Raw genomic sequence first — 22,269 nt, forward strand, 5'->3', positions numbered from 1 at the left:
GTACTGATTATTGAAACAGCTATAGAGCAATTTAATTTGACAAATACAACTATTGTTGTTGGTGAAGATGTAGACTTACTTACTCGTACTTCATACTGCTCGAACTCCACCTGGAAAAACTATTTTCTTTTTAAAGCCAGGAGAAGCTCAAAGTCAAACCGAAATATATTCGTCAGAAAGTTAATCTACTTTTGCAAAGAGTCAAAATCATGTACTATTTTTACACGCAATAACTGGCTGTAATACGACGTCTGCATTTTACAGGAGGGGTAAAGCAACAGTCTTTAAAATGTTTGAAAAACAAGATTTAGTTCAATGTGCTGAAGTTTTCATAAAAAGTAATTCGACTCAACAAGAAATTATCACCAACGGGATTCAGTTTCTTCTTTCTATGTACAGAGCTCTGAAAAAAACCACCTGCTTAGATAAGTATCGATATGCATGTTTCGTAAAAAACACTAAAAATAAGAAACAGATGCAATTAGCTTGTCTTCCTCCAACCTCAGTTGCTGCTCATCAACATCTTTTTCGGGTATATTACCAAGTTCAGGTGTGGCTTGGTTATCAGGGAGACCCAAAAGACTGGGGTTGGAAGTTGGTCGACAATGCATTAGAACGTATTCAGATTTTACTCCCACCTGTGCCGGAAAAACTGCTGAACACAATTTTTTGCAACTGTAAAAAGGGATGCAGCGCTGCATGTGGTTGTAAAAAAGTTGGACTGTTGTGTGCTCTGGAATGTACACATTGTCAAGGCCAGTCATGTTCTAATGCTGAATCACCAATAGTGACGCGCTAAGTACACTACCTCATAGGTGGCGTGGAAACGTGTGCATATAATGACGATTACAACTTTAACAACTTTTTGACTCGTCGTATCTCAGAAACGGTGGCTCTAAGAAAAAAAGTATTGATGAATTTTTTGTAGAGAATTTTATGATCTACAATTTTTATCTGAAGCTATTTTATGATAAAACTTACTGTTTTCCTGAAAATCGCGAAAAACCAATTTTTTTCGAAATTTTTGACTTTGACCTTGAATAATTTTTTTTTCAGGCATCGCAATCATTCGGAATTTTAAAATCTCATTTTTAACTATGTTTTGAATAATTACACGCGTTTACAGCTTGTTGTAAATTTATGTACCTTCCAATGTCTAGTTTGACCGGATTATTTATTGTTGCGATAATAAGGGCTTTACACTTCTCATCTAATTTTTTTAGATCTATATTTATGTTAACACTCGGTTCGTTTACTGCCACGAACTTTCATTTTCTAGAATTATCAGCAACAAAAGATTGTGTTGAAATAACACCCATCAATCTGAACTTTTTCTTGTGTACAGCTAATTTTTTCAATAAAAAATCATGACACTGAGAAACCTAATTCGTTCTGCTTTTTCCAAACCCAACAATTATCACCATTCAGAACGAAATGTTTGATAGAATACCTCCCAGCCAGAAGTTTTTATTCGTGTTATCTCTTTTCGGGCATTCATGGATCTTAGACTTCTGGGAAACGGTTAATGAAGGCGGCTACTTTTTGGTCAATTAACTGTAATAATGATGGTTTTTCTAAGGAACTCAACAATCCGAAAATATTCTGTCCAATTTGTAAATCTGCCAGTAGGACAACATTTCAGAAGCATATAATTTTATTGACGTTATTTGTAATTTTCGGGTTGAGTTGAGTACGTTAGTATACGAGTCGCGGTATAATTATTTAGATCTTGCATGTGAATTCACTTCTCGGAAGAACTCGCCCAAGAATATAGTTTTAGAAGGAGTGATTGACAATTGAAGGTTGACGGTTGAGATTTCAAATTAGTTTACAGAATCTTCATTCACCTTGAAGCCATTATTTTAAACTGGATAATAATCTAAAATTTGGTAGATGTGATACCTACTCTCCTATATACAGGCTCCGTTTAATCCGCGATTGTGAAAAGTTTAAAGCAATATGAAATGTGTGTAAGGAAGTGCGCATGAAAATTTGTAATACGCAAGAATTATTCTTATTCAACTTAACCGACTAATTCTTATCTTGAATTGCTATACTAAAGACAACTTTTTTGTCAGGTGAAGATTCCTATAATGCTCAAATGAATCATTTTACCGTCATGGTACGTCAAGAACACGTGGATTTTTAATCCAAGGGGGACATCTTCCTATCATAACCTCAACTGTCATACCTCTTCCCCCACCCCTTCGGTGACTATCACCCAACCAATTTGAATAGGTAAAGTAGTAAGTGTGACACATCGTTAAAAAGGTAACTTCATAAGGAGTTCAGCCATGTCAATTTTAGCTACCTACCTTTAGGTTCTGGCGCCTTCTTGCGAGAAAAAAAATTGTTTCGTATACCAAATTATGATACTTCATTCGCAAGCTAATTTGACATAAATTCGGTGACAATGCATTATGGAGTTTTTCTAGGGGAAAAAACAAGATGGCGGCTTCACAATGGCGGACAAGATTTGCAATTATGGTCCGATTTGATTTAAAATTGATAAGTGGTGATTTCCAGGGTCGGAAATTATGAATTGTTTTTCTATGCAAAAATTCAAGATGTTGGCTCCAAAATGGCGGACGAAATTTGTAATTAGGGTTCGATTTAGCCCGACACCGAAAACGAATTCTTCAAAACACATATGTTGTGAACATAATGCAAAAACACGTCAATTTTAAATACAAGGGGGACAAATCCTATTGTTACCTCAGCTGTCATACTTCCCATCCCTTGGTCACTCATACTATGTGAGTAGGGAAAGTACTAAGTGTGACACAGTATTGAAAAGGTAATTCCATAAGGAATTCAGACATGTGAGTGTTCGCTACTTAACTTTTCATTTTGGCGCTCTATTGCAGAAAAAACAACTGTTTCGTTTTTCAATTCACATTTCATTTGAAAGGTAATGTGAACATTTCACAAAAAAAGAACAACAATTGAAAAAATTACATAATCCATTCATCTCAAAGTACTTTAATTCACAATAGATGTTCAAAGTGTTCGCCATGAACTGCCATAAATGAGTATAAGTTATTCTCGAAACGCCGTCCTTTGGAATAACAATTGACTTACTACTTCTATGTATTGGTATAATAAAAAACCTTGGATTCAAAATTGACGTATTTTTGCATTTTTTTTTTTCAGAACACATGTGTTTTGAAGATATTCGATCTGTTTCGTTTTCGGTGCCCCACCCTGTATAAATGAGTACTATATTTTGTTTTTGAATCATTTGCATTCTGCATACTTGGTTGCCAATCGTCATAACGAAATATGCAAATTTCGTGACTAAAATTCTGGCTGACCACTCATAAAAATAATATCTATGTATGCATATATTCAAATTACATATTTCATTCACGAATTTAGCATGACGAACTATCGATAGGAAGTAAAATAAAATTCAAATTGACCATATATACCATTCAAATCACGTAGTAGTCTTTAGACAATGCATTCGACTGAATTCAATTAACGACGATGGTACCGATGGTGGTTCGGGACGTTCAGACCAAATTTCAAAGGAATGTTAAAAATGCAGCCTGAATGTGTAAATTATTATACTTCTGAGCGTGTTAACAAGCTCTCACACTGTAATTACAAACTGTTTTAGTATTACGTCCATGACTGAAAAGTGGTCAGTGGTCAGAAGACAAAATCGTTACACGTTTAACAAATGTAGTGAATTACATCGACTGCAAATAAAAATCTCACTCTCGATGAAGGTGTTTTCGAATAAATTAATTATTTCAAGTAATCAAGAGAGATATTTTAATCAAATGTTTAAACTCACTCTCTGATTTCAAAATAAACGATGAAATACATAGACATATAAATTGAACGATGAAGACATGATACTTAGTTACTGGTTCAGTTAATTTGAGAAATAATAATTCATATATGTTGGAAATGGCCAGAGTAACCACCGCTAGGCTGATCCCTATGTGAAAAATATTACATACCGGAATGGGAGAGTCTTGAGAAACACGGCTTGAAACCAATATGTTGGCCAACAAAATCTATCAGACCTAGTCTCAGGTCACCTAAGAACCCCAGAGAACCTTTACCAGCATCCCAGTTACCGCTTTCGGGACATCAACTTGAGCACGGAAACATACTTTCACACTCCACCTAAAAAATATTCCTAAACCCACCCGCATATTATTAAAATAAAATAAAATTTCGGTCGTTCCTTAGTGCAACTATGTAGAAGTAGCCTTGTCTGGGAGATCATGTGCTTTATGCAGGATAATGTTTTGGTGCATTCTATTGCTCAGGATGACAGAGTATAATACAAGTTAGACAGAAAAACAATTATATTGGCAGAAATTTTATTTCGTAGAATAAGGTTACCAGATGTTTCCTTCTTGACATGAAAGTAGGCACGCCCCACAATAAATGCAAAAAGCAGTGAATGGTTTTCTTTGTATTGACATACTGCGAATTCATTTCATAAATTTTCCTTTGTATGCTTTTCTTTGCCCGAAACAGCTTTGAAATTTGTTAATTCGACTTATTGCGCAGATAATAAAAATAATGACTTGCAAGCATTCTCTTAGGAGAAATGTTTCTTCTTGTTCTATTGAAGAGATTGACTGAAACAACAATACGCCAACCTTGCTATATAAACTTTTTAACTGCGTATATACACATTGTTTGCTTTCGCCAACGTCTCCTTTGATACGGTATTATCTTAATATATTTGCTATGTAGATTCAGTGTCACTTGATGAAAATAGACTTAACAGTTCTGATGTTGTTGTACTGTGAAGTTCAATATTGATACAGCGCATTTCATGTTTCACACAAGAGGTGAGCAGAATCGAAAGTTGTAATAATGCTAGATGTGATGTTAATAAAATAACAGAGTTATCGACGGTTCAGAAATGATGAACACTTATTTAGTTACATGTTATTAGTGAAAGAACTATCAAAACTCTTTAGTGATGTCATAATTTTTGGTGATTAAAGGAGTTCGTTTTCGTACAGTTTCTTATTTTAGATTGTGGCAATTTCGAGTGAAGTTTTGTATAAGATTGAAACAGCGAATGTAATTGTATATAAAACGCAGGACATTTATAGGTATTTCGCATCAAGTACTTTGCTTTGCAATAGCTTCTCGAACGTTTTCATGTATGAATAGCTTCCTCAAGCGTTTCTATATACTAATAGCTTCCTAAAGCATTTTCATGTATGAATAGCTTCCTCAAGCGTTACCATATATGAATAGTTATGTCATACGTTTCCATGTATGAATGGCTTCCTCAATAATTTTCATGTTCAAGCTCATGCTCAAGCGTTTTCATTATGAATAGCTTTCTCAAGCGGTTTTATATATGAATAGTTTCGTCAGCATTCTCGTCTATGAATAGCTTCCTCAAGCATTTTCATGTATGAAACGCTTCTTCAAGCGTTTTCATACATGAATAGCTTCGTCAACCGTTTTCATATATGAATAGCTTCCTCAAGCATTTTGATGTATAAATAACTTCCTTAAGCGCTTTCATGTAGATATGAATAGCTTCCTTGTGCGTTTTAATATATGAATAGCTTCGTCAGCATTCTCGTCTATGAATAGCTTCCTCAAGCATTTTCATGTATGAAACGGTTCCTCAAGCGTTTTCATATATGAATAGATTTCTCAAGCGTTTTAATATATGAATAGCTTTTGTCAGCCTTCTCGTGTATGAATAGTTTCCTCAAGCATTTTAATGTGTGAATAGCTTCCTCAAGCGTTTCCATATATGAATAGTTTTGTCAAACGTTTCCGTGTATGGATAGCTTCCTCAAGAATTTTCTTGATGAATAACTTGTTCAAGAGTTTTCATGTATAAATAGCTTCCTCAAGTTTTTTCATGTATGAATAGCTTCGTCAGCGCTCTCGTCTATAAATAGCTTCCTCAAGCATTTTCATGTATGAAAAGCTTCCTCGAGCGTTTTCATATATGAATAACTTCGTCAAGCATTTTCATTGTTTCTCAAGCATTTTCATGTATAAATAACTTACTCAAGCGTTTTCATGTATAAATAGCTTCCTCAAGCGTTTGAATGTTCAAATAGCTTCCTCAAACGTTTTAATGTATGATAACGCCTGCGGAAGCTATTGTATTGCGTAACACATATTGCGGTTTTGTAAACTGTTAATTCAAAATCTCACAATAAAGTGGTACTTTAATACGTTGTGGATTTTTTTCACATCAAATATTAGAAATCTTGACTGTATAAATTTCATTAATAAAAGTATTGTTTGAAATCGATGTTGAAAGCAATTAGATTTTTTTTTCAGATATGTGTATTTTAGTGAATATTTATTTTGAATTTGAATCCTCCTGAAAGAAATCTAAAAATTTGTATTTTTTGTTTGACTAACTTATCATGACTGATATTAGCACCGCTTTAATCAGTCATATATCAGTCAGATGTAGAAAATAATATCACAAGATATCCAATAAAGTTTGCTATTTCTAAGTACAAAAAAAAAAAGTCGTACAAAAGGTCATGTTGTGTGAATCTTCGGTTGAAGACTGGCGAAATGTTCGTACTGGCATTGAAAAAGTTGTCCTCATTCTTATAAACTTCACACTAGTTCCACTGAATCTTGACACCATTCAAATCCATCTTGTGTCAAATTTAATACTGGTCAGAAATAGTGGTTCCAGTTTGTTCGGACATGTTTCTCAGAATTGTTGAGCAATAAAAGGTATGAGTTCTGCGATGGTCCTCTTTCAGTTAAATATTTCATACCACTCACAAAAGTTGTGAAAAATCCTTTGTACCGTAACAAAATGATTACCATAAATTATAAAAGATTGGCATCGAATGCATTCAAATTTGACTTATAAATTAGTAAGGGGCCTGTCTTTTTTGGTACAGTATCAGCAGGTCGATTTCGTTTCATGCTTTATTTTTGATTTTTATGGAGATATGGATGATAAACACAGCCATCCAGGAGTAAAAGTGAACTAATTTTAAGGACAACGTATTCCAATGTGTACCATTGTATGGTAAAACATATTATTATATGATTTGGAATCTATGAAATTGTTTCCATAAAGTGTTGCTATTGACTGAAAATATTTTCACTAGAGTTGACTTGGCTAAAAGTTCATTTCGAAATTCAGCTGTTCATTCTGTATGTTCATTTTTCACTATGACCAAAAAACTATCAATCAAAAATTTGTAGTTTCCCTAATTTTCATCAGAACCATTTCTTCTGTATTTCCATAGTTATTTGTCGAATTTCAAGATCATACCATATTGCCTCTAAACTTTAGTTTTCGGTTCGCTACGTTTTTTCAGAACACACAACTAGGGCCTAATAATCATTTCAACAATATGTACTATAGCTTGAAGAATGACCAATTCTTCTCAAAGATACAATAATGAAGAGTGACCTAGGCTTATCAAACCTTTGGATTGAAGGCCTGTCAATATGGTGTCTTTATCACCTTATTCTACCGTAGTCGCGTCATACAGATTTCTAACACCAGGTGCAGTATAGGAGTCATGATTAGAGCAAAAAAAATCCAAGCTGGTAGGTTGTGGTCGGAACTTGTAGTACCGAACGTTTCGTCTGCTACTGCGGCAGATATCAGTCAGTAGTTGCTTAAACTTCGCATTCAACTATCGTCTTCGCAGTCAACGCTCATACCACTGATGACAGGTACCGCAGCAGCAGACATAACGTTAGGAACTACAAGTTGCATTTCACGGCCTACCAGCTCGAATTTTATCTCTAACCAGGTGCAGTGTCTACCGTGTGTCTATATGCGGTGTAAATATATGTTAATCGACATAATGATGACCTACAAGTGCTATAATACCTACGGTATTGACGAGAAACCGGTGTTATATATGCTCCGGCGGTTTTTGACCTCTTTGTGAGGAATAAGAAGGGCCAAGTTTATTTGAACTATCATTTTTCAACACTCATTAATTCGATATTTATCATGCTTTGCATATTCCCTCTTCCGCGAAATCCACCCAGTCTCTAGTTAAAATGGTTGTTTCAATTATTGGAGTCCATGATCAAATAATATCATTTCTTCTCTCCAAACTCAAGGTCGATAATCTTAATGCACTGCGATTGAAATCTGGGTTGGACCATTACAGAGCGTTGACATTCTTGGCTTGTTGCGTCTGCTCGGGATATATGAATATCGGATCCAGTGATCACTTCTCACGATGTTGAGAATGACCATTGATTATTGATGCCACATCACAATGAGTACATTGATGAATCATATTGATTCAAACAATGAAAATTGCTCATCCGAAACAATTTTTGTTTTCCCAGCTGACTTATTTCATTCCATGACATAGAGTCGTAATTTATGAATGTGTTTTTCTTTTAATGTTATCCAGAGTAGTACTGAAGAGCCCTAAGGCAAGTGTTTTACGGCGAAACATCAATGTCTACCACTGAGGATGACAGTGTTTCATGTAAGTGAAATTTCTACCTTTCATTTAGAATATTGTGTAGGAATCCAGTGAATGATATCTGATTAAATTCTTAGCGAATGTTTGGAATACAAACTGAGTAGAGAAAAATGTTTTTGTATAATTCAGTGTTCATATAAAAGCATTTGTTTCGGAAGAATTTTTTTTTCGTGTAATTCAATGTTTATATGAAAGTAGCCGTTTCTTCCAGTTTGTGCCTCAAAGTTACTTCGTTGCATGATCAACACATCTTTGTTAATTGCTTTTTCCCTTTGTTTGGAAGAATCACACATTTTTTTTGTATCAAGCTGGAGTAGTAGAAAGCCAAAAACTTTCTTTCCCAATGAACTATTTTTGTTTGGTTTGGTTGTTCAGTCACTCAGCCACAAACTAAATTTGCTGAATTCAACTGTGGTATGTTTTTGAGTTATTTCAACAATATCATAAACCAAATAGTACAGAAATATCTTCCATAAATGATGTATTTTCTGACAACATGCAGAGGAATTTCCTGAACATTTTCAAACTAAATATTTTTTGGAATTAAACCATCCGACACAACTTTTTTTAAGGGTAACTGTGAGATTAATACTGCAGATGATGAATGTGCTGACAGTATATGTTCTCCTGTGTTAGTTATCTGAAAGGATTTCACAAATTGAAATAAAATAGCAATTAAAAGTTCATGCAGAGATATAAATGAAAGAAAGTGTTTTAGCAGTGGTCGCCTAACTGTTTTGAGTAAATACATAATTTACTCAATAAAAACGAGTAAATCATGTATCTACTCGAAATACTTAGGCAACCACTGTTAATATACTCTCTTTTGTTCATATATTTGCATGTACTTTTCTGTGCTATTTTGACCTCAGTATGTATAAGGAATTAAACTCTTGTTAGAAAACTACGGAGTGAATCTGTTTTCGTTATTGAAATATTATGGCTCGTTTATACACCAAATAATATAACCTGTTCATCTAAGCAACAGAGTGCTCCAAAACATTATCATACAATAGTGCACGTGATCTCCCAGACAAGGCTGCTTGAACAGAGTCGCACTAATGAACGTCCAAATTGTTTTTCAATAATATGCGGCTGGGTATAGGAAATATTTTTTGGTGGAGTGTAGGGACACAAATTAGCACCCTGTAGCGATATACCTGAATGAATTCTGCCAGCCGATTGCAGTTAAATCTGATTGGCCCGCGCAAGGAGACTTATTTATTTTACCCAATAGATGCAAATGGACGTGCTGATCAAGATTTGATCAAGCATCTGTCATTGATTGGGTTACTTTATTTGTTGGGTGGACAGAGTTCACATCCTTTACTTTTACTTGAAGAAAGTTGCCACAATGTGAATCACTGGGAACATTCACACACCACGCTAATTATTAACATTATGACAACTTTTCTACAGTAAAAGTGAAAGATAAATTAAGAGTATGAATCAGTGTTTAAGTGAAGTGTATCGGATATTCTGTAGTATCGGTTGCTACGCTACTGATGGATTTATTTACCCAAGAAGCCCTAGGAATTTGGATGAGTCATCGCTCATAGATTTTTCATTATTGAGACTCAAGTTTGATATTCTCCATTAACTAAGAATTATGAAGCAGATATTTATAATCAACAAATTCTTGCGTTCGGCACTTTTTTGATCTGCCGTGTTTAGATTACATGCCAAAAATAAAAGTTTCTGCTCGGCTGTCAATGAAGTCTTGCGTAATCTTCGGAAAGCATACTCGTATTGCCGATCCCGGTTTATTTGCCTTCGAATCGTACTGTTTATTCTGGGAAGAATGTCTTGTGAATTGATGAGTTACGCTGAAATCTAGCCGCTCTTTTGTTAGTTTCTTGAAAGAATGAGGTCGGACTTCATTTTCCTTGTTTATTCCATCATTTAGGATCAGACAGAACGGAGATATTGTTTACATGACCTACCGCTGACTCCCAAATAATGTATTTTAAATATCGTTCGCTAATTGGATTAGTAGGTAGATACCTACTATTCGAAAATTCTTGTGGCCAATAATAAATCGATAATGCCTTACTGATTTTTCGATAATCAATTATGGTATAGTCGATATTGTGCACACTTAAAGTTGGCGGTACTCTCAAAGACCAAAAAAAAACAATACATGGAAGTAGTCCACGTGGACTGTAGAATTGGTGGTTCGTATTGGATAATTTTTACTAACCGAATTTTATGATTGGCTGAAGAGTCATAAAATTGACCTTGAAGTCATGTTACTGTGACGAATAGAAATCGGGGATCGCGGGGATGGTTATCGCTGTCGTGTCATTAATGTTCAGTTCAGGAACTGATCGCGATTTGAGTGTTGAAATTCGATATTGGTGCAGTTATAACAACTTGAAATTTATGTTATCTGTTTAAAATGTGGCGTCCTTTGACAAGTACCAATAGTAATAAGGAGTGTGATAACAACACAGACTTTTTTCAGTGTAGTCATGATGGATATCTTTTTGCTGCTGCTTGAGATTTGATGATGGCTCAACAATTTCTTCCAAATATCCGAAAACCACTACAGCCTCAACGGTCTATTCTGTTTTTGTTATTGTCTTCATGACACTCATTCTAACAATCTTCTTCCCTTTACTAACTCGTACAAGAACCTTTTTGTATGTTCGGCATGTTGTTCTTCCATTGCATCACCCTCACTCAAAACATCGCGAGCAATTTCTTTGGTGTTTGACCTGCAGCTTAGGTCTCCATTATACAACCCTTTTTTGTTCAGGTTCATCCAAATGAGAGTCCAGTGATCAAGTCTGTAATTATTCTGAGCAAATCTCTGCTCTGTTGAAGCATTTTTCCGGTTCTCTTTTCTGACAGTCCCTTTGTTACCATGAAACTGAATGGTCATGCGTTTCACAACAGAAAGAAGGACCATATATCCTTAGAGTCACAGAAAAAATTGGAATACCATCGAAGAAACACGACTTTGAAACAGTTTTCAAGCCCACCACGAAGATACAACAAAGCCTCAGGTCGGCTAAAGTCCAAAAGGACCCACTATCAGCAGCAGGGGTTTATTGATTGACTGTTCGGTTATGTGAGCAAAAGCTCCTGCTGTATTAGAGTAACCGTGGAGTTCTAGGTATGTGGATACCACTTTGTTCAATATGGTCTGCCATTCCCCGTGACTTTCAAGTAACGTACGAGTCCGCTCTTGGATCCCACCGAGCAAACGTCTAAATTGGTAGCAAACTGCCAAAAAAGACTCTCCTCGATAGGAAGACTAAACAGATTGTCTCTGGTCTGGATTCCTGGCCATACCGGCCTGGAAGGCAATGAAGCTGCTGACTCTCTTGCAAAGGAGGGGGGTTCAAGCGGCTTCATTGGACCAGAACCTGTCATTGGCATCGCTTTGGGCTTTGCCAAACAAACACTTTACACCTGGATGGCAAGAAGAGTTATGGACTTCTGGCAGAATCTTCCAGGATTGGCTCACTCCAGTTGTTGGACTACAGTAGGGATGAACTACGATGTCTAACAGGCCTTCTTACAAGTCACTATGATTTGAATCATCACATGCAGAGACTTGGACTGTCGGAAGACAGTGTGTGTCGCCTCTTTCTGGAAAATGATGAAACTGCAGAGCTGGGGACCGAATCAGGTTCTTTGAGTTCGGCAGATCCGTACTCTCACCATTTGACCTGAAAGACCACTCACCATACAAACTAATCGGCTTCGTTGAGAAGTTGGGTTTATTTGGCCGAGTGTGAATAGGTGTGAGCCACAATAAACCCTCATGGGTTGCGGTGGAGGGTCGAATAGACCCACTCACTTTAGACCTACCTACCTACCTACTTCACCTGGAGTTTGTAGACCGACGGTGGGGTATAAGTTTGGAGGTAAATCTCTGAAGGCAGTACCAAGATGATGTCTGTTTTTGGTGTGGAAGCAAGTGTTGTCTATCAGATTCATTCCACAACCTATGACACCTCCTGTTGTAAACGTCGGTCCGTAAGGCTGTCCAGTGCCGAAGGATCAAAACAAATGCCCATCGTCCCCTTAATAACTATACGAGTTTTTGTCTCACCCTGGTAATCTATTCAGGCTAACGCCGTGCGCGGGTAAGCCAATACCCATGTATCCATCTCTTCCTTTGCTGACAATCTTGACTTCAAAGGAATAGATCCTACAAGTGTCCGGTATCAGGTGTGTAGCTTGGAAACTGGCTGCATCTCTGTGTGTTTTTTCGTGTACTTATTAATGCACACGCAATCCAATAAAGTTAAATTTGTGTTTGGGGGCTCCACGTTCTGGGAAGAGGAGTTGTATCTTCATTTACAACTGGATAAAGTCTAGTTGAACGGTCAACTGAACCATTGTCAATAACAAATTTCAGATCCTTCACACTCCGACCACTATTCACGACGGCCTTTTCTGAACCCTTACCGTGGGAAGGTATATATCGGAACCACCAAAAAATCCATGGGAACAAGATTGAAGGAGCATGAGAGAAGCTGCAGACTAGGTCAAACGGACAAGTCGGCTGTGGCAGAACACGCACTCAGTGATGAAAGTCATAGGATTCTGTTCGAAAACACAGAACTCATTGTCCCTTACCAAGGATACCATAGGCAACCGGTACGAGATGCAATAACGATTCACAAACACACGGATAGTTTCAACAGGAAATAATGGAATCCCATTCTGAGTAAGATAGCAAACAGCATGACGGCAGGTAGAAGAGGGTCAATGAACGTTACTGACAAATTACCTAATTCAGGTACAGGTATATTAAAACTCCAAACTACCTGACAGAGCATAAATACGCGTTAAGAAATTGGCGCGAGTGGCTAGCTCCTTCAGCGATTAATACATCCTGGATACACGATATCGGATATTAATCCTGGATATCCGATATCATATATTAATCCAGGATGTATTAACCTCTGAAGAAACTAGCCACTCGCGTCAGTGAAACGTCAGGAAGACATTCCAAAAATGCATAGCCTTCAAACCCAAAAAACACCGACACTGAAAACATCAGCCTTAATCATTTTGTTGAAAGGAACTGTCAGTTTAACATTAACATATTTTGAAATAGGTAAATTCTCAAGGGTCACTTATGAGTTATGAATTTAGGGAATTGTGATTAATTCAAAGGTATGAGTTATGGACAGTCCCGTCGCCGTGGCGGGGGATGGGGGGCTCGCCCCCTGCTTTTTCGACTTGGGAAAAAGTTGGGAAGTGAAGATAGAAAAAAAATTGTAAAAAATGAATAAAAATTAAAAAACTCAAAATGAGAGAAAGAAAGGAAGAGGTAATAAGGAAAGAGAAAGAATCAGGACAAGGTTGGGATTTCCCAACATGCATAACTTGGAGACCCCATACTTTGAAATTCTGAGTTATTTGAAAACTTCAAAAAAGTTGGGAAATTTCGGGCCGTGAAGATAGAAAAAATAATAGTAGAAAACAATAAGCACAATATTATTTAAGTTTTGTTTCCTTTCATTTGTTTTGAATATTCCTATACATGGTGGATGTGGTGGAAGACCAAGGGCCTTGGTCCAAAGTAGAATAATTCCCATTATTATTTTTATAATTACCAAAATGTATTTCTGTTTGTGCATACCCTAACAGGCATAAGCATTCAACCAATCTTTGGATAGCTAAGTAAGAAAACTAATATATTATAGAAAACTAGTAGTAACTAATCCCTCGGCTTTCATTTTTTCAAAAGTTGGGAAATTTTGCTGGTGCGGTTGGGAAAATTTGGATTCCCCCCCCTGGTTTTTCTTTTCGCTACGGCCCTGGTTATGGAACATCGCCTACTTATCCAACGTTATATAATTGACGCTTTTTTCATAGTCACATAAAAGATAGTAACATGACCACTTACAACATCAGCTACAACAAAATGACCAAATGATAAAATAATGAAATAAAAATAGGTAGGGCATCCCCTACAATGAAATCAAAGGAATCAAGGTCACTTTCACTTCCCGAAAAAAATAATCATGAGAACAATAAAAATATATAGATATGATTTGGTGAAAAATCAAAATCTCATGAAATGTTATTTTCAATGGGAGATATAAATTATAAATTAATTTTGAAATTTCATTCTACTTACTGAAAAATGGTACTTTTATTTCTTCAAATATAGTTATCAACTGAATAGTTTTGTATCTCAGGAAAATCATCGATTATATCTGAAATTTCGGCTGTGAAACAAACAAATTCAAAACCGCTTGGTCCACACTTAATAGACCACAGTATATTTTACTCAACTATTGTTCTTCTTTGCTATAATACCTCTCTGTTCATCGTTAGCAAATGAAAACAAATATTTAAGTACGCCGATGATAATTGTCGGAAATGCACACCATTCCCTTAAACTCTCGATTCAAGAAGATAATGTGTCGAGTCTGCAGGTTTTATATTAACCGTTCGAACAAAAATGCACCTTTCCAATAGTCAATTAACAATTTTTATACCGTGTTGAAAGGTCCCGATCCTATCAATCCAACATAACGAAGATAATTTGTGAGAAATGCGCTCTTTCATTAGAAACCAATCGTTTTAGTCGGATGATTTGTGGAAAGTTTTAGAATTTGTTTGTATTTCACATGTCTTTCTGCGGAATTGCTTTCAGATATTGGACAAATATTTAATGAACATAGTGAGTTTCTAATAATGTAAAAAACATGTCACTGAATTTACTTGGAATTGAAACATACAAGGTGTCTAACAATAAGTAACAACCCCAGATAATCTGGCAGATTTGGTGTTAATTATTGGCGAAACAGCATTTCTATACGTGTTACAGTCTATTTGAAAAATCATAATTCTAAAGAATGGTTTTGAGATCATAATGGTTAGCGTAGAAGTGCGAGTGTATTTTTTTTAATGTTCATTGGGTCAATGGTGTTGCCCCTTTTTCTCAAATAACAGGTATAGGTTTTCGTGATATAAAAAAAATTTAGATTTCAGCCTATTCAGTAAACTTACGTTTCAGTTTGATTTTTAAATCATTTATTCACCTTAGTTTGTTGAAAAAATACTGCACATTGTGTAAATCTGTAGCTCGAACTGATGGAAAAATCAAAATTATTTTTACCGTGTTAGGAATCACACGTTAAAAGGTAAGACCTCGTTAAACCTTAGCTCGCACAAGTTTCTCAACTTCTGAGAGTTGTCGTTCTTATGGGGGCGACACCTGATTAACGGAAAAACACATTTTTTTTTAAACAATCCATGTAAAGTCAAGTGACCGTAATGAAGAAAGTTTAAGAGACTGAAGAAACAAACTCTGGAATGATAGATATTTTGAAAGAATTGCATTGCTGAATTGAAAAGTTAGTAATTTTCCTAAAAATGAGTGCTCTGCCTGTAATGCTATCGAAATGAGTACTACTAAGGTGATAAAACAAGCGTCTTGTTCCGAAAATTCAAAATACACCATTGAGAATTATAGTGTTAGATATAAATAGAATTTTATTTCTAAAAAGTTTGTTCTTCCGGTTAGTATCCATAAGTGAATGCTACACATATTTTTATAAATAATTTCTTATTGTACCTATTTTATTTCTTCCTTCTTCGGGAGTTTCTAACATTTTTTATTTAATGACGATGAAATATAAAGCCAAAGAACTTTTTTTCCAAAAAAATATTATTACAGTATACATTTAAAGTAGGACTACAGTATAGTGGTTATAGTGTATATAGTGCATACTTATTGTTTGCAAGGTAATTTCGTTTGAAACACTCTAGTTGACCTTTTTTTCCCTAAAATTAATATTTTTTTATGTATATAAAGGTTGTTACCCAGACGTCAACTACCAAGGTCGTTAGTCCGGTTGGAGTTCAATGATCAATTTGTAAAAATTAAATTTGAAGGTGAGAAGACTGATAATTATATTTCTACAGTCTACATTTCTAACCAATGGAGATAGAGATATCATCCAAAAACCAAACCATGAAATGAGGTTAATTGACAAATTGATTAAAAATCTATCCTACACGATTACTGAATAATCAGCGAAATGTTTTGAAAAAAGCACAATAAAATCCTGTTATTTGAGAAAAGATGGCAACCTAGTGACATTATCAGGAATTATTACACTACCATGATAAATGAAAAAATATTTGTTATGAATTAATGAGAAAATTGAATTTAATATTTTTTCCACACACACATAATTTTTCAATGTAATGGTTTTTTTTCTCCTTGAAGATAATCGATTGAAATAACTCCATGACTTTCGCAAAAAACAGTCGCCATCACTTTCCCAACCAAACAAAAACGGTTTTTGCTTCTTTGGAGCCGGTTTCTTCTTTGCAGTACACTGTTTGAACTGTATTTTTGTTTCGGGCGTATAATGGCGCATGCAAGTTTCATCCACAGTAATTATTCGGCGTCAAAACTCGGATTCATTGTGCTCAAACTACGCCAACAAAGCGTTGGAAATGTTCATTCGAACACGTTTTTGGTCCAACGTGTGCAAAGGCGGCACCCAACGCGCGGACAGCTTTTTCATGCCTTGATGTTGATTGAATATGTGACAAAACGTTCTTCTGACATGTTCATAACCTCTGATATCTCTCTCACTTTAATTCAGCGGTCGTCTAGCACCATCTGGTGAACTTTGGCGATGTTTTCATCGATAGTTGCAGTTTTTGGATGTCCCGAACGCGTTCATCTTACGGCCGCGTTAAAATTCAGCTGTCCAAAATTTCACTGTGGTAAATGATGGTACAGAGTCCCCATACACAGACTCCAACTCATCTTTGATTTGCGTAGGGGTATCGTCTTTCAAAAAAAAATTTAATGACAGCTTGATACTCGATTTTGTCCTTCATATTGAGGTCAGGAACTTTTCAGACCTCCCCCGTATAGCAGAAATGGAATATATAGTTATCTTCACAGAAAGTTGAAAAGTGTGGAAGACTTCTATAACCCTGAACGTGCTTTTATTTATTCAGTGCTGAGGGTATTTCACAAACATGTGTAGAGCAGATTGGGCCACTGTTCAGGTAAATCAGTGAAAAATGAATCTGTTGACGTCTACAATTTTGAATATTGTTCGTAGATGCTTGATGCAATGGATAATTAGGTAATGGTGATTTGAATAAAACCAGTTGAATTTTTGAAAGCTGAAACTTAACCAGATTTTGGCAATATTTTGAAAACTAAATATAAGGCTTGAGTATTTCAGAACGAATACGACTTCGAACTAGAAAAAATACCAGGTTACAGTTTTTTCGTGTCTAATTTTGATTTTAGCTGTAGTGTGTATACATGGTGTTTCAAATTCGATTCTCACCATTGGGATCTCGAAAACTATGAAAGATACCAAGATGATTGAATTGGGGCGAAGTTGCGTATTTATCTGACTAATAATATGCCGTTGGGAAAGTTCTGGAATTCCGAAAAAATCTAGAAAAAAGAGAAATTTAGGGAAATGGTTTTTATTTTTTTCTGGCTTTATTTTTCGAAGGATTCGAAAATAAATTGCACCTTCACACTGCACTTTTTCCCTGCTACATAATGGTGTTTTCAGATTTGCTATCCGACATTTCGTCTTCCGGCCATCATCATCAACTTTATTTTTTCTCATGGGCTCTACATTGGATAATTTCTGTGTTAAATAGAAACAGATTTTAACTTTTCAATTATGTATCATGGGTTATCATTATTTTTCGAAAAATTGGAGACATTGAAAATGAACCAAACTCGATGAGATTTCGATCGAATAACTTGAACATAGTTCGATGTGGTTGTCGTCTTTCGGGATACAAGTTCAAATACATTTCCGATGTCCTAACACTGTTTCTATCGTATTTGTAATAAATTTTGTATCATATCTCTTTTTTCTTTATTCGTGAAAGCCATTTTTCGCCAGAAATTCAATGACTTGTACGAACAAATTTTCATTCAGTGTAACAAATAGGAAATCAAATTTAGACACATTATGATAAGAATAAATTTTTTCAATATTTTTCGAAAAAGAATGATAACTTATGATACATCATTGAAAAGGTGAAATCTGGTTCTATTCAAAACAGAAAGAATACAATGTAGCGCCCATGAGAAAAAATAATGTTGATGATAGTGGCCGGAAGACGAAACGTCGGATAGCAAATCTGAAAACACCATTATATAGCAGGGGAAAAGTGGCAACGTGGAAGTGCAATTTATTTTTGAATCCTTCGACAAATGAAGCCAGAAAAAAGAACATTTTCCGAAATTTCTGTCTTTTCTAGATATCTCCGGATATAGGTACTCGGAATTCCAGAACTATCTCAACGGCATATTGTTAGTCAGATAAATGCGCAACTTTGCCCCAATTCAACCATCTTCGTATCTCTCATAGTTTCCAAGATCCCAATGATGAGGTTCGAATTTGAAACACACTGTATAAGGACTTTATTTTTCTGAAGTACAATAATGCTATGCCATCGTCATTTTGAAAATGAAATGGAAATGATGGAGGAGTATAAACCAAAAATTGTTTTTCCAAAAACTAATCTCTCCTAAAACATCTAAGTAATTTTTTTTTGTTCGTATATTATTAACATCAAAAGAAAAGTGTACTAGGCCCTAATGATGACATTTAAAATCTCACGCATAACATAAAACAAAAACAAAGCCACATCCCTTTTGCTTTTCAAAGATCAAACAAAACGTAGAAAAAAAGCAGTACAATTTGTTTCCTGTATTATTGTTATGGTGGAATGCTATTGAAACTTCAGTAATTTGCACCTTGAGAGAGTTGTTGAGACTGGTAAATTAGAATACAACAAGTGTAAATTGAATGTATGTGCTGTCACCATTTGTATTTTTGAAAGAACATTTTCTTTATTACACAGAGGGTGATTCATTTCTTAATTTATATGAGAACTTAATAATGAGATTCATTTTGATTTTCACTAACAAAGTTATAGTGAAAAACAAAATAAATATTATTAGTAGGTTTTCCTTCCATCAAATATTGGCCAGTTCCATTCAATTCTTTATTTTTATGTTACTTATAGGAAATGAATAAAAAACAGTTATATCGATACTAATTTTTTTTGACAGACAACATTATTAAATACAACTTTCTATTAAGTGGCACATTTTTTATTGAAAACAATACATCAACTGTAAACAGTATAATCCATTGGAGTGAACAAGTTTGTTTTCTACAAATGTATAAAGTCCTAGATAAAAAAATAAATGGAATAAACTGATACTTTATGAAAATTTATATTGAAACTTATTAATATAATAAAATTTCAATATAACAAATTAGTTTTAGATTTTTTTCAGATCGAGGAAGATGAGAATTCTAAAAGATGATTAATAAAAACTTTGATGTCCCAAACACCTGAATTGTAATTGACAAAACGGTTAATCGACCCTTTTGCCAAATATAACGTCATTAATCGACAAGCAGTATATGTAGGACCGTGAGAAGTTTTAGCTGAACTAAATCACGCACTTTACATGCATCGTATATATTCAGGCATATTTTATATATAGCCCACTTTGAAGGAACATATAATTATTTCTATAACCGAATTTGTTTTGTTGGTTAAGAAGCTACGCATAATGGATAATTATCTGATTCTATTCATCTTATTTAGAGAACTTACCCATTCTTGATAATGAAATATATCGAAAAATGTTAGTATTAAAAAAATATTGAGAATTATTCTTTTGCATACTTTTTTGATCTCGGAAAAATTTGAATATCATATTTTCAGATTAACTTTCAGTTTTCTCTATAGAGCATTTCCTCATAGTTGAATACGAGACTTGGAAAAATAATAAATGAATACTTTGTTTATTTGCTATTTCATAGTTTAATTTGTGCGCTGAAGTGTAGATTCACATTATCAGCATTGTTTTGGTATTACGAAAACTAATTGTTTTTGGTCGGTTAGGCGTGCAAAAATTTTCGGAATGAGTACATAACAAAATACAACAATAACAAAATATGTTTGTTTTTCAATACCCAGTGATATTTCACAAACTATTTCTAATTTTATGATACGTTTTGATGGAAATTGAAATAACTTGAAAAATGTCCAATTTGGAATGAATCGTTAGAGAAAATCCGTTGCTTCAAAACTATTCAGTGATTTTCAAATCTGTTGAAATGTTTGAATATTGTTTTTCCAGACTCAATATCCAGACTTTCTATTGTTTTTAATTTTATGAGAAACTTTCTGCATGAAGAAAGAAAAAAATCAACATATGTCAGTGAACACTCTTTGAAAAAATGTTCAGAATTACACAGCACTAACTTTTTATTTGAAAATTTCAACACGAAATATTCATAATTTCACTCAGTGAAAACACTACACAATATGAAATAATTTTCATGTAATATTCTACAATACACAATACAATAAAAAAATCACGTTCATTCTCAACCCGCCACCAGGGTTTTGGTTAATATCATCACTAGTAGTTTGTAAGATTTGAAAGAAATCACTTTTACCATTGGTAAATTTGATAGATGTCATTTTCATCAAACTGAGGGTTCAGTATGAAACTGAAAGTGATTCTTGTAGTCAAATTTTCGAAAACAAAAATAATTTCCCTGTAATTTATTTTCTATGGTGGAAAGTAGTTATTTCAGATATATTCCAGAAGAAGTTATTTCGGAAGTCTTCTGATTTAAATATGAAATGAATATCTATGATTGATCTACATGCCCATGAACACTTTTCCTTGATTTTTATTTCATTTAATTTTTGGAAATTTTCCATTTCATATATGCTCAAAGAGATGCTCAACGCGAAAAGGAAAATTTTCTGAATAATCTTTCACAAAGTACTTTTTTATAAATTCTGTACCTGTCTTCAATTCGTCAATAATATTTTAAATCAAATCGGATTGATCAGAAGCTGATCTACTCAATAGAAACTCAGTTGTAGAATCTATTTCGACATTTAAAAAATTTGGTATTTATTTCTTGATGGAATGAAAATAACCCAGATTTTTCTATAATACTAAAGGGGTAAATCATAAGACAAAAACAATTTTTCCTGATTTTCTGATGAATAAATACATATTTTAGACCCTATCCCTGAAAACTGTTATTGAAGTAAAACAAATTTGTTATTGAAATAATTTTGACACTACCATGGGGAAATAATAACCTACAAGATAATCTTCTCAACAGTATACATATCAACTAACTTCATTAGGCATCGATGATACTGAAAAATTTCCTGCTCGGGAAAACTATATTCTTATAAAATTTTAACATTGAATCCGTCAAAGAACATGAACGTTTTCTTTAGAAAAAATGAGGAAAAAATTGTTTTCAAGCTTTTTTAGCCATAAAAAATTCATCATTCAAATCTATTCCAATAAAACTATATTGAAAAGATAGGATTTTTTTCACTTGTGCAATAAAATATACTTAAGTTTGAAGAAAATCAAGAAAAAAATGTTTTACAGTTTTGATTAACCCAGTATCAGAAAACTAGTGAAAAATACTTGGAATATTCTCATAATAAAAACATATCATTCAGATAGGTAACTTTTCGTTGAATATATCTGCTTTTTGACATCATTTCAGTGATATCTTCTAAACTGTTATATACTCATATAACTTTATATATACTCATATAATTTTATATATTTGAAAAGTATTTTAGAAAGAATTCGAATGTATTATTTTATTTGAAAATCTACCACGTATACGTTTATATTCAGTACCCCGTATATTTTATTTGGAAACTTGATATGTGATATGTACTGTATAAAAGTTGTTTGCGATTTATTTATATATTGAAAGTTTTCTTCTCTGCAATAAATATTATAAAATCATAACATCCGACTTTTTAC

The 22,269-nt window shown here is 34.3% G+C and overlaps 1 protein-coding gene and 1 pseudogene across 1 annotated transcript in view; both read right to left on the reverse strand.

The window, feature by feature from the left end:
• Ppn (proteoglycan-like sulfated glycoprotein papilin) overlaps nucleotides 1-22,269 on the reverse strand; it is a 258,367-nt gene that overhangs the window by 235,621 nt on the left and 477 nt on the right.
• Nucleotides 9,770-12,984, reverse strand: LOC141484574 (ran-binding protein 10 pseudogene; annotated as a pseudogene).

The sequence above is a fragment of the Leptinotarsa decemlineata genome, unplaced genomic scaffold, assembly GCF_025532065.1.
Source record: "Leptinotarsa decemlineata unplaced genomic scaffold, Ldec_3_MD MMD2_tig00026282_RagTag_RagTag, whole genome shotgun sequence".
In the NCBI taxonomy this organism is placed as follows: Eukaryota; Metazoa; Arthropoda; class Insecta; order Coleoptera; family Chrysomelidae; genus Leptinotarsa; species Leptinotarsa decemlineata.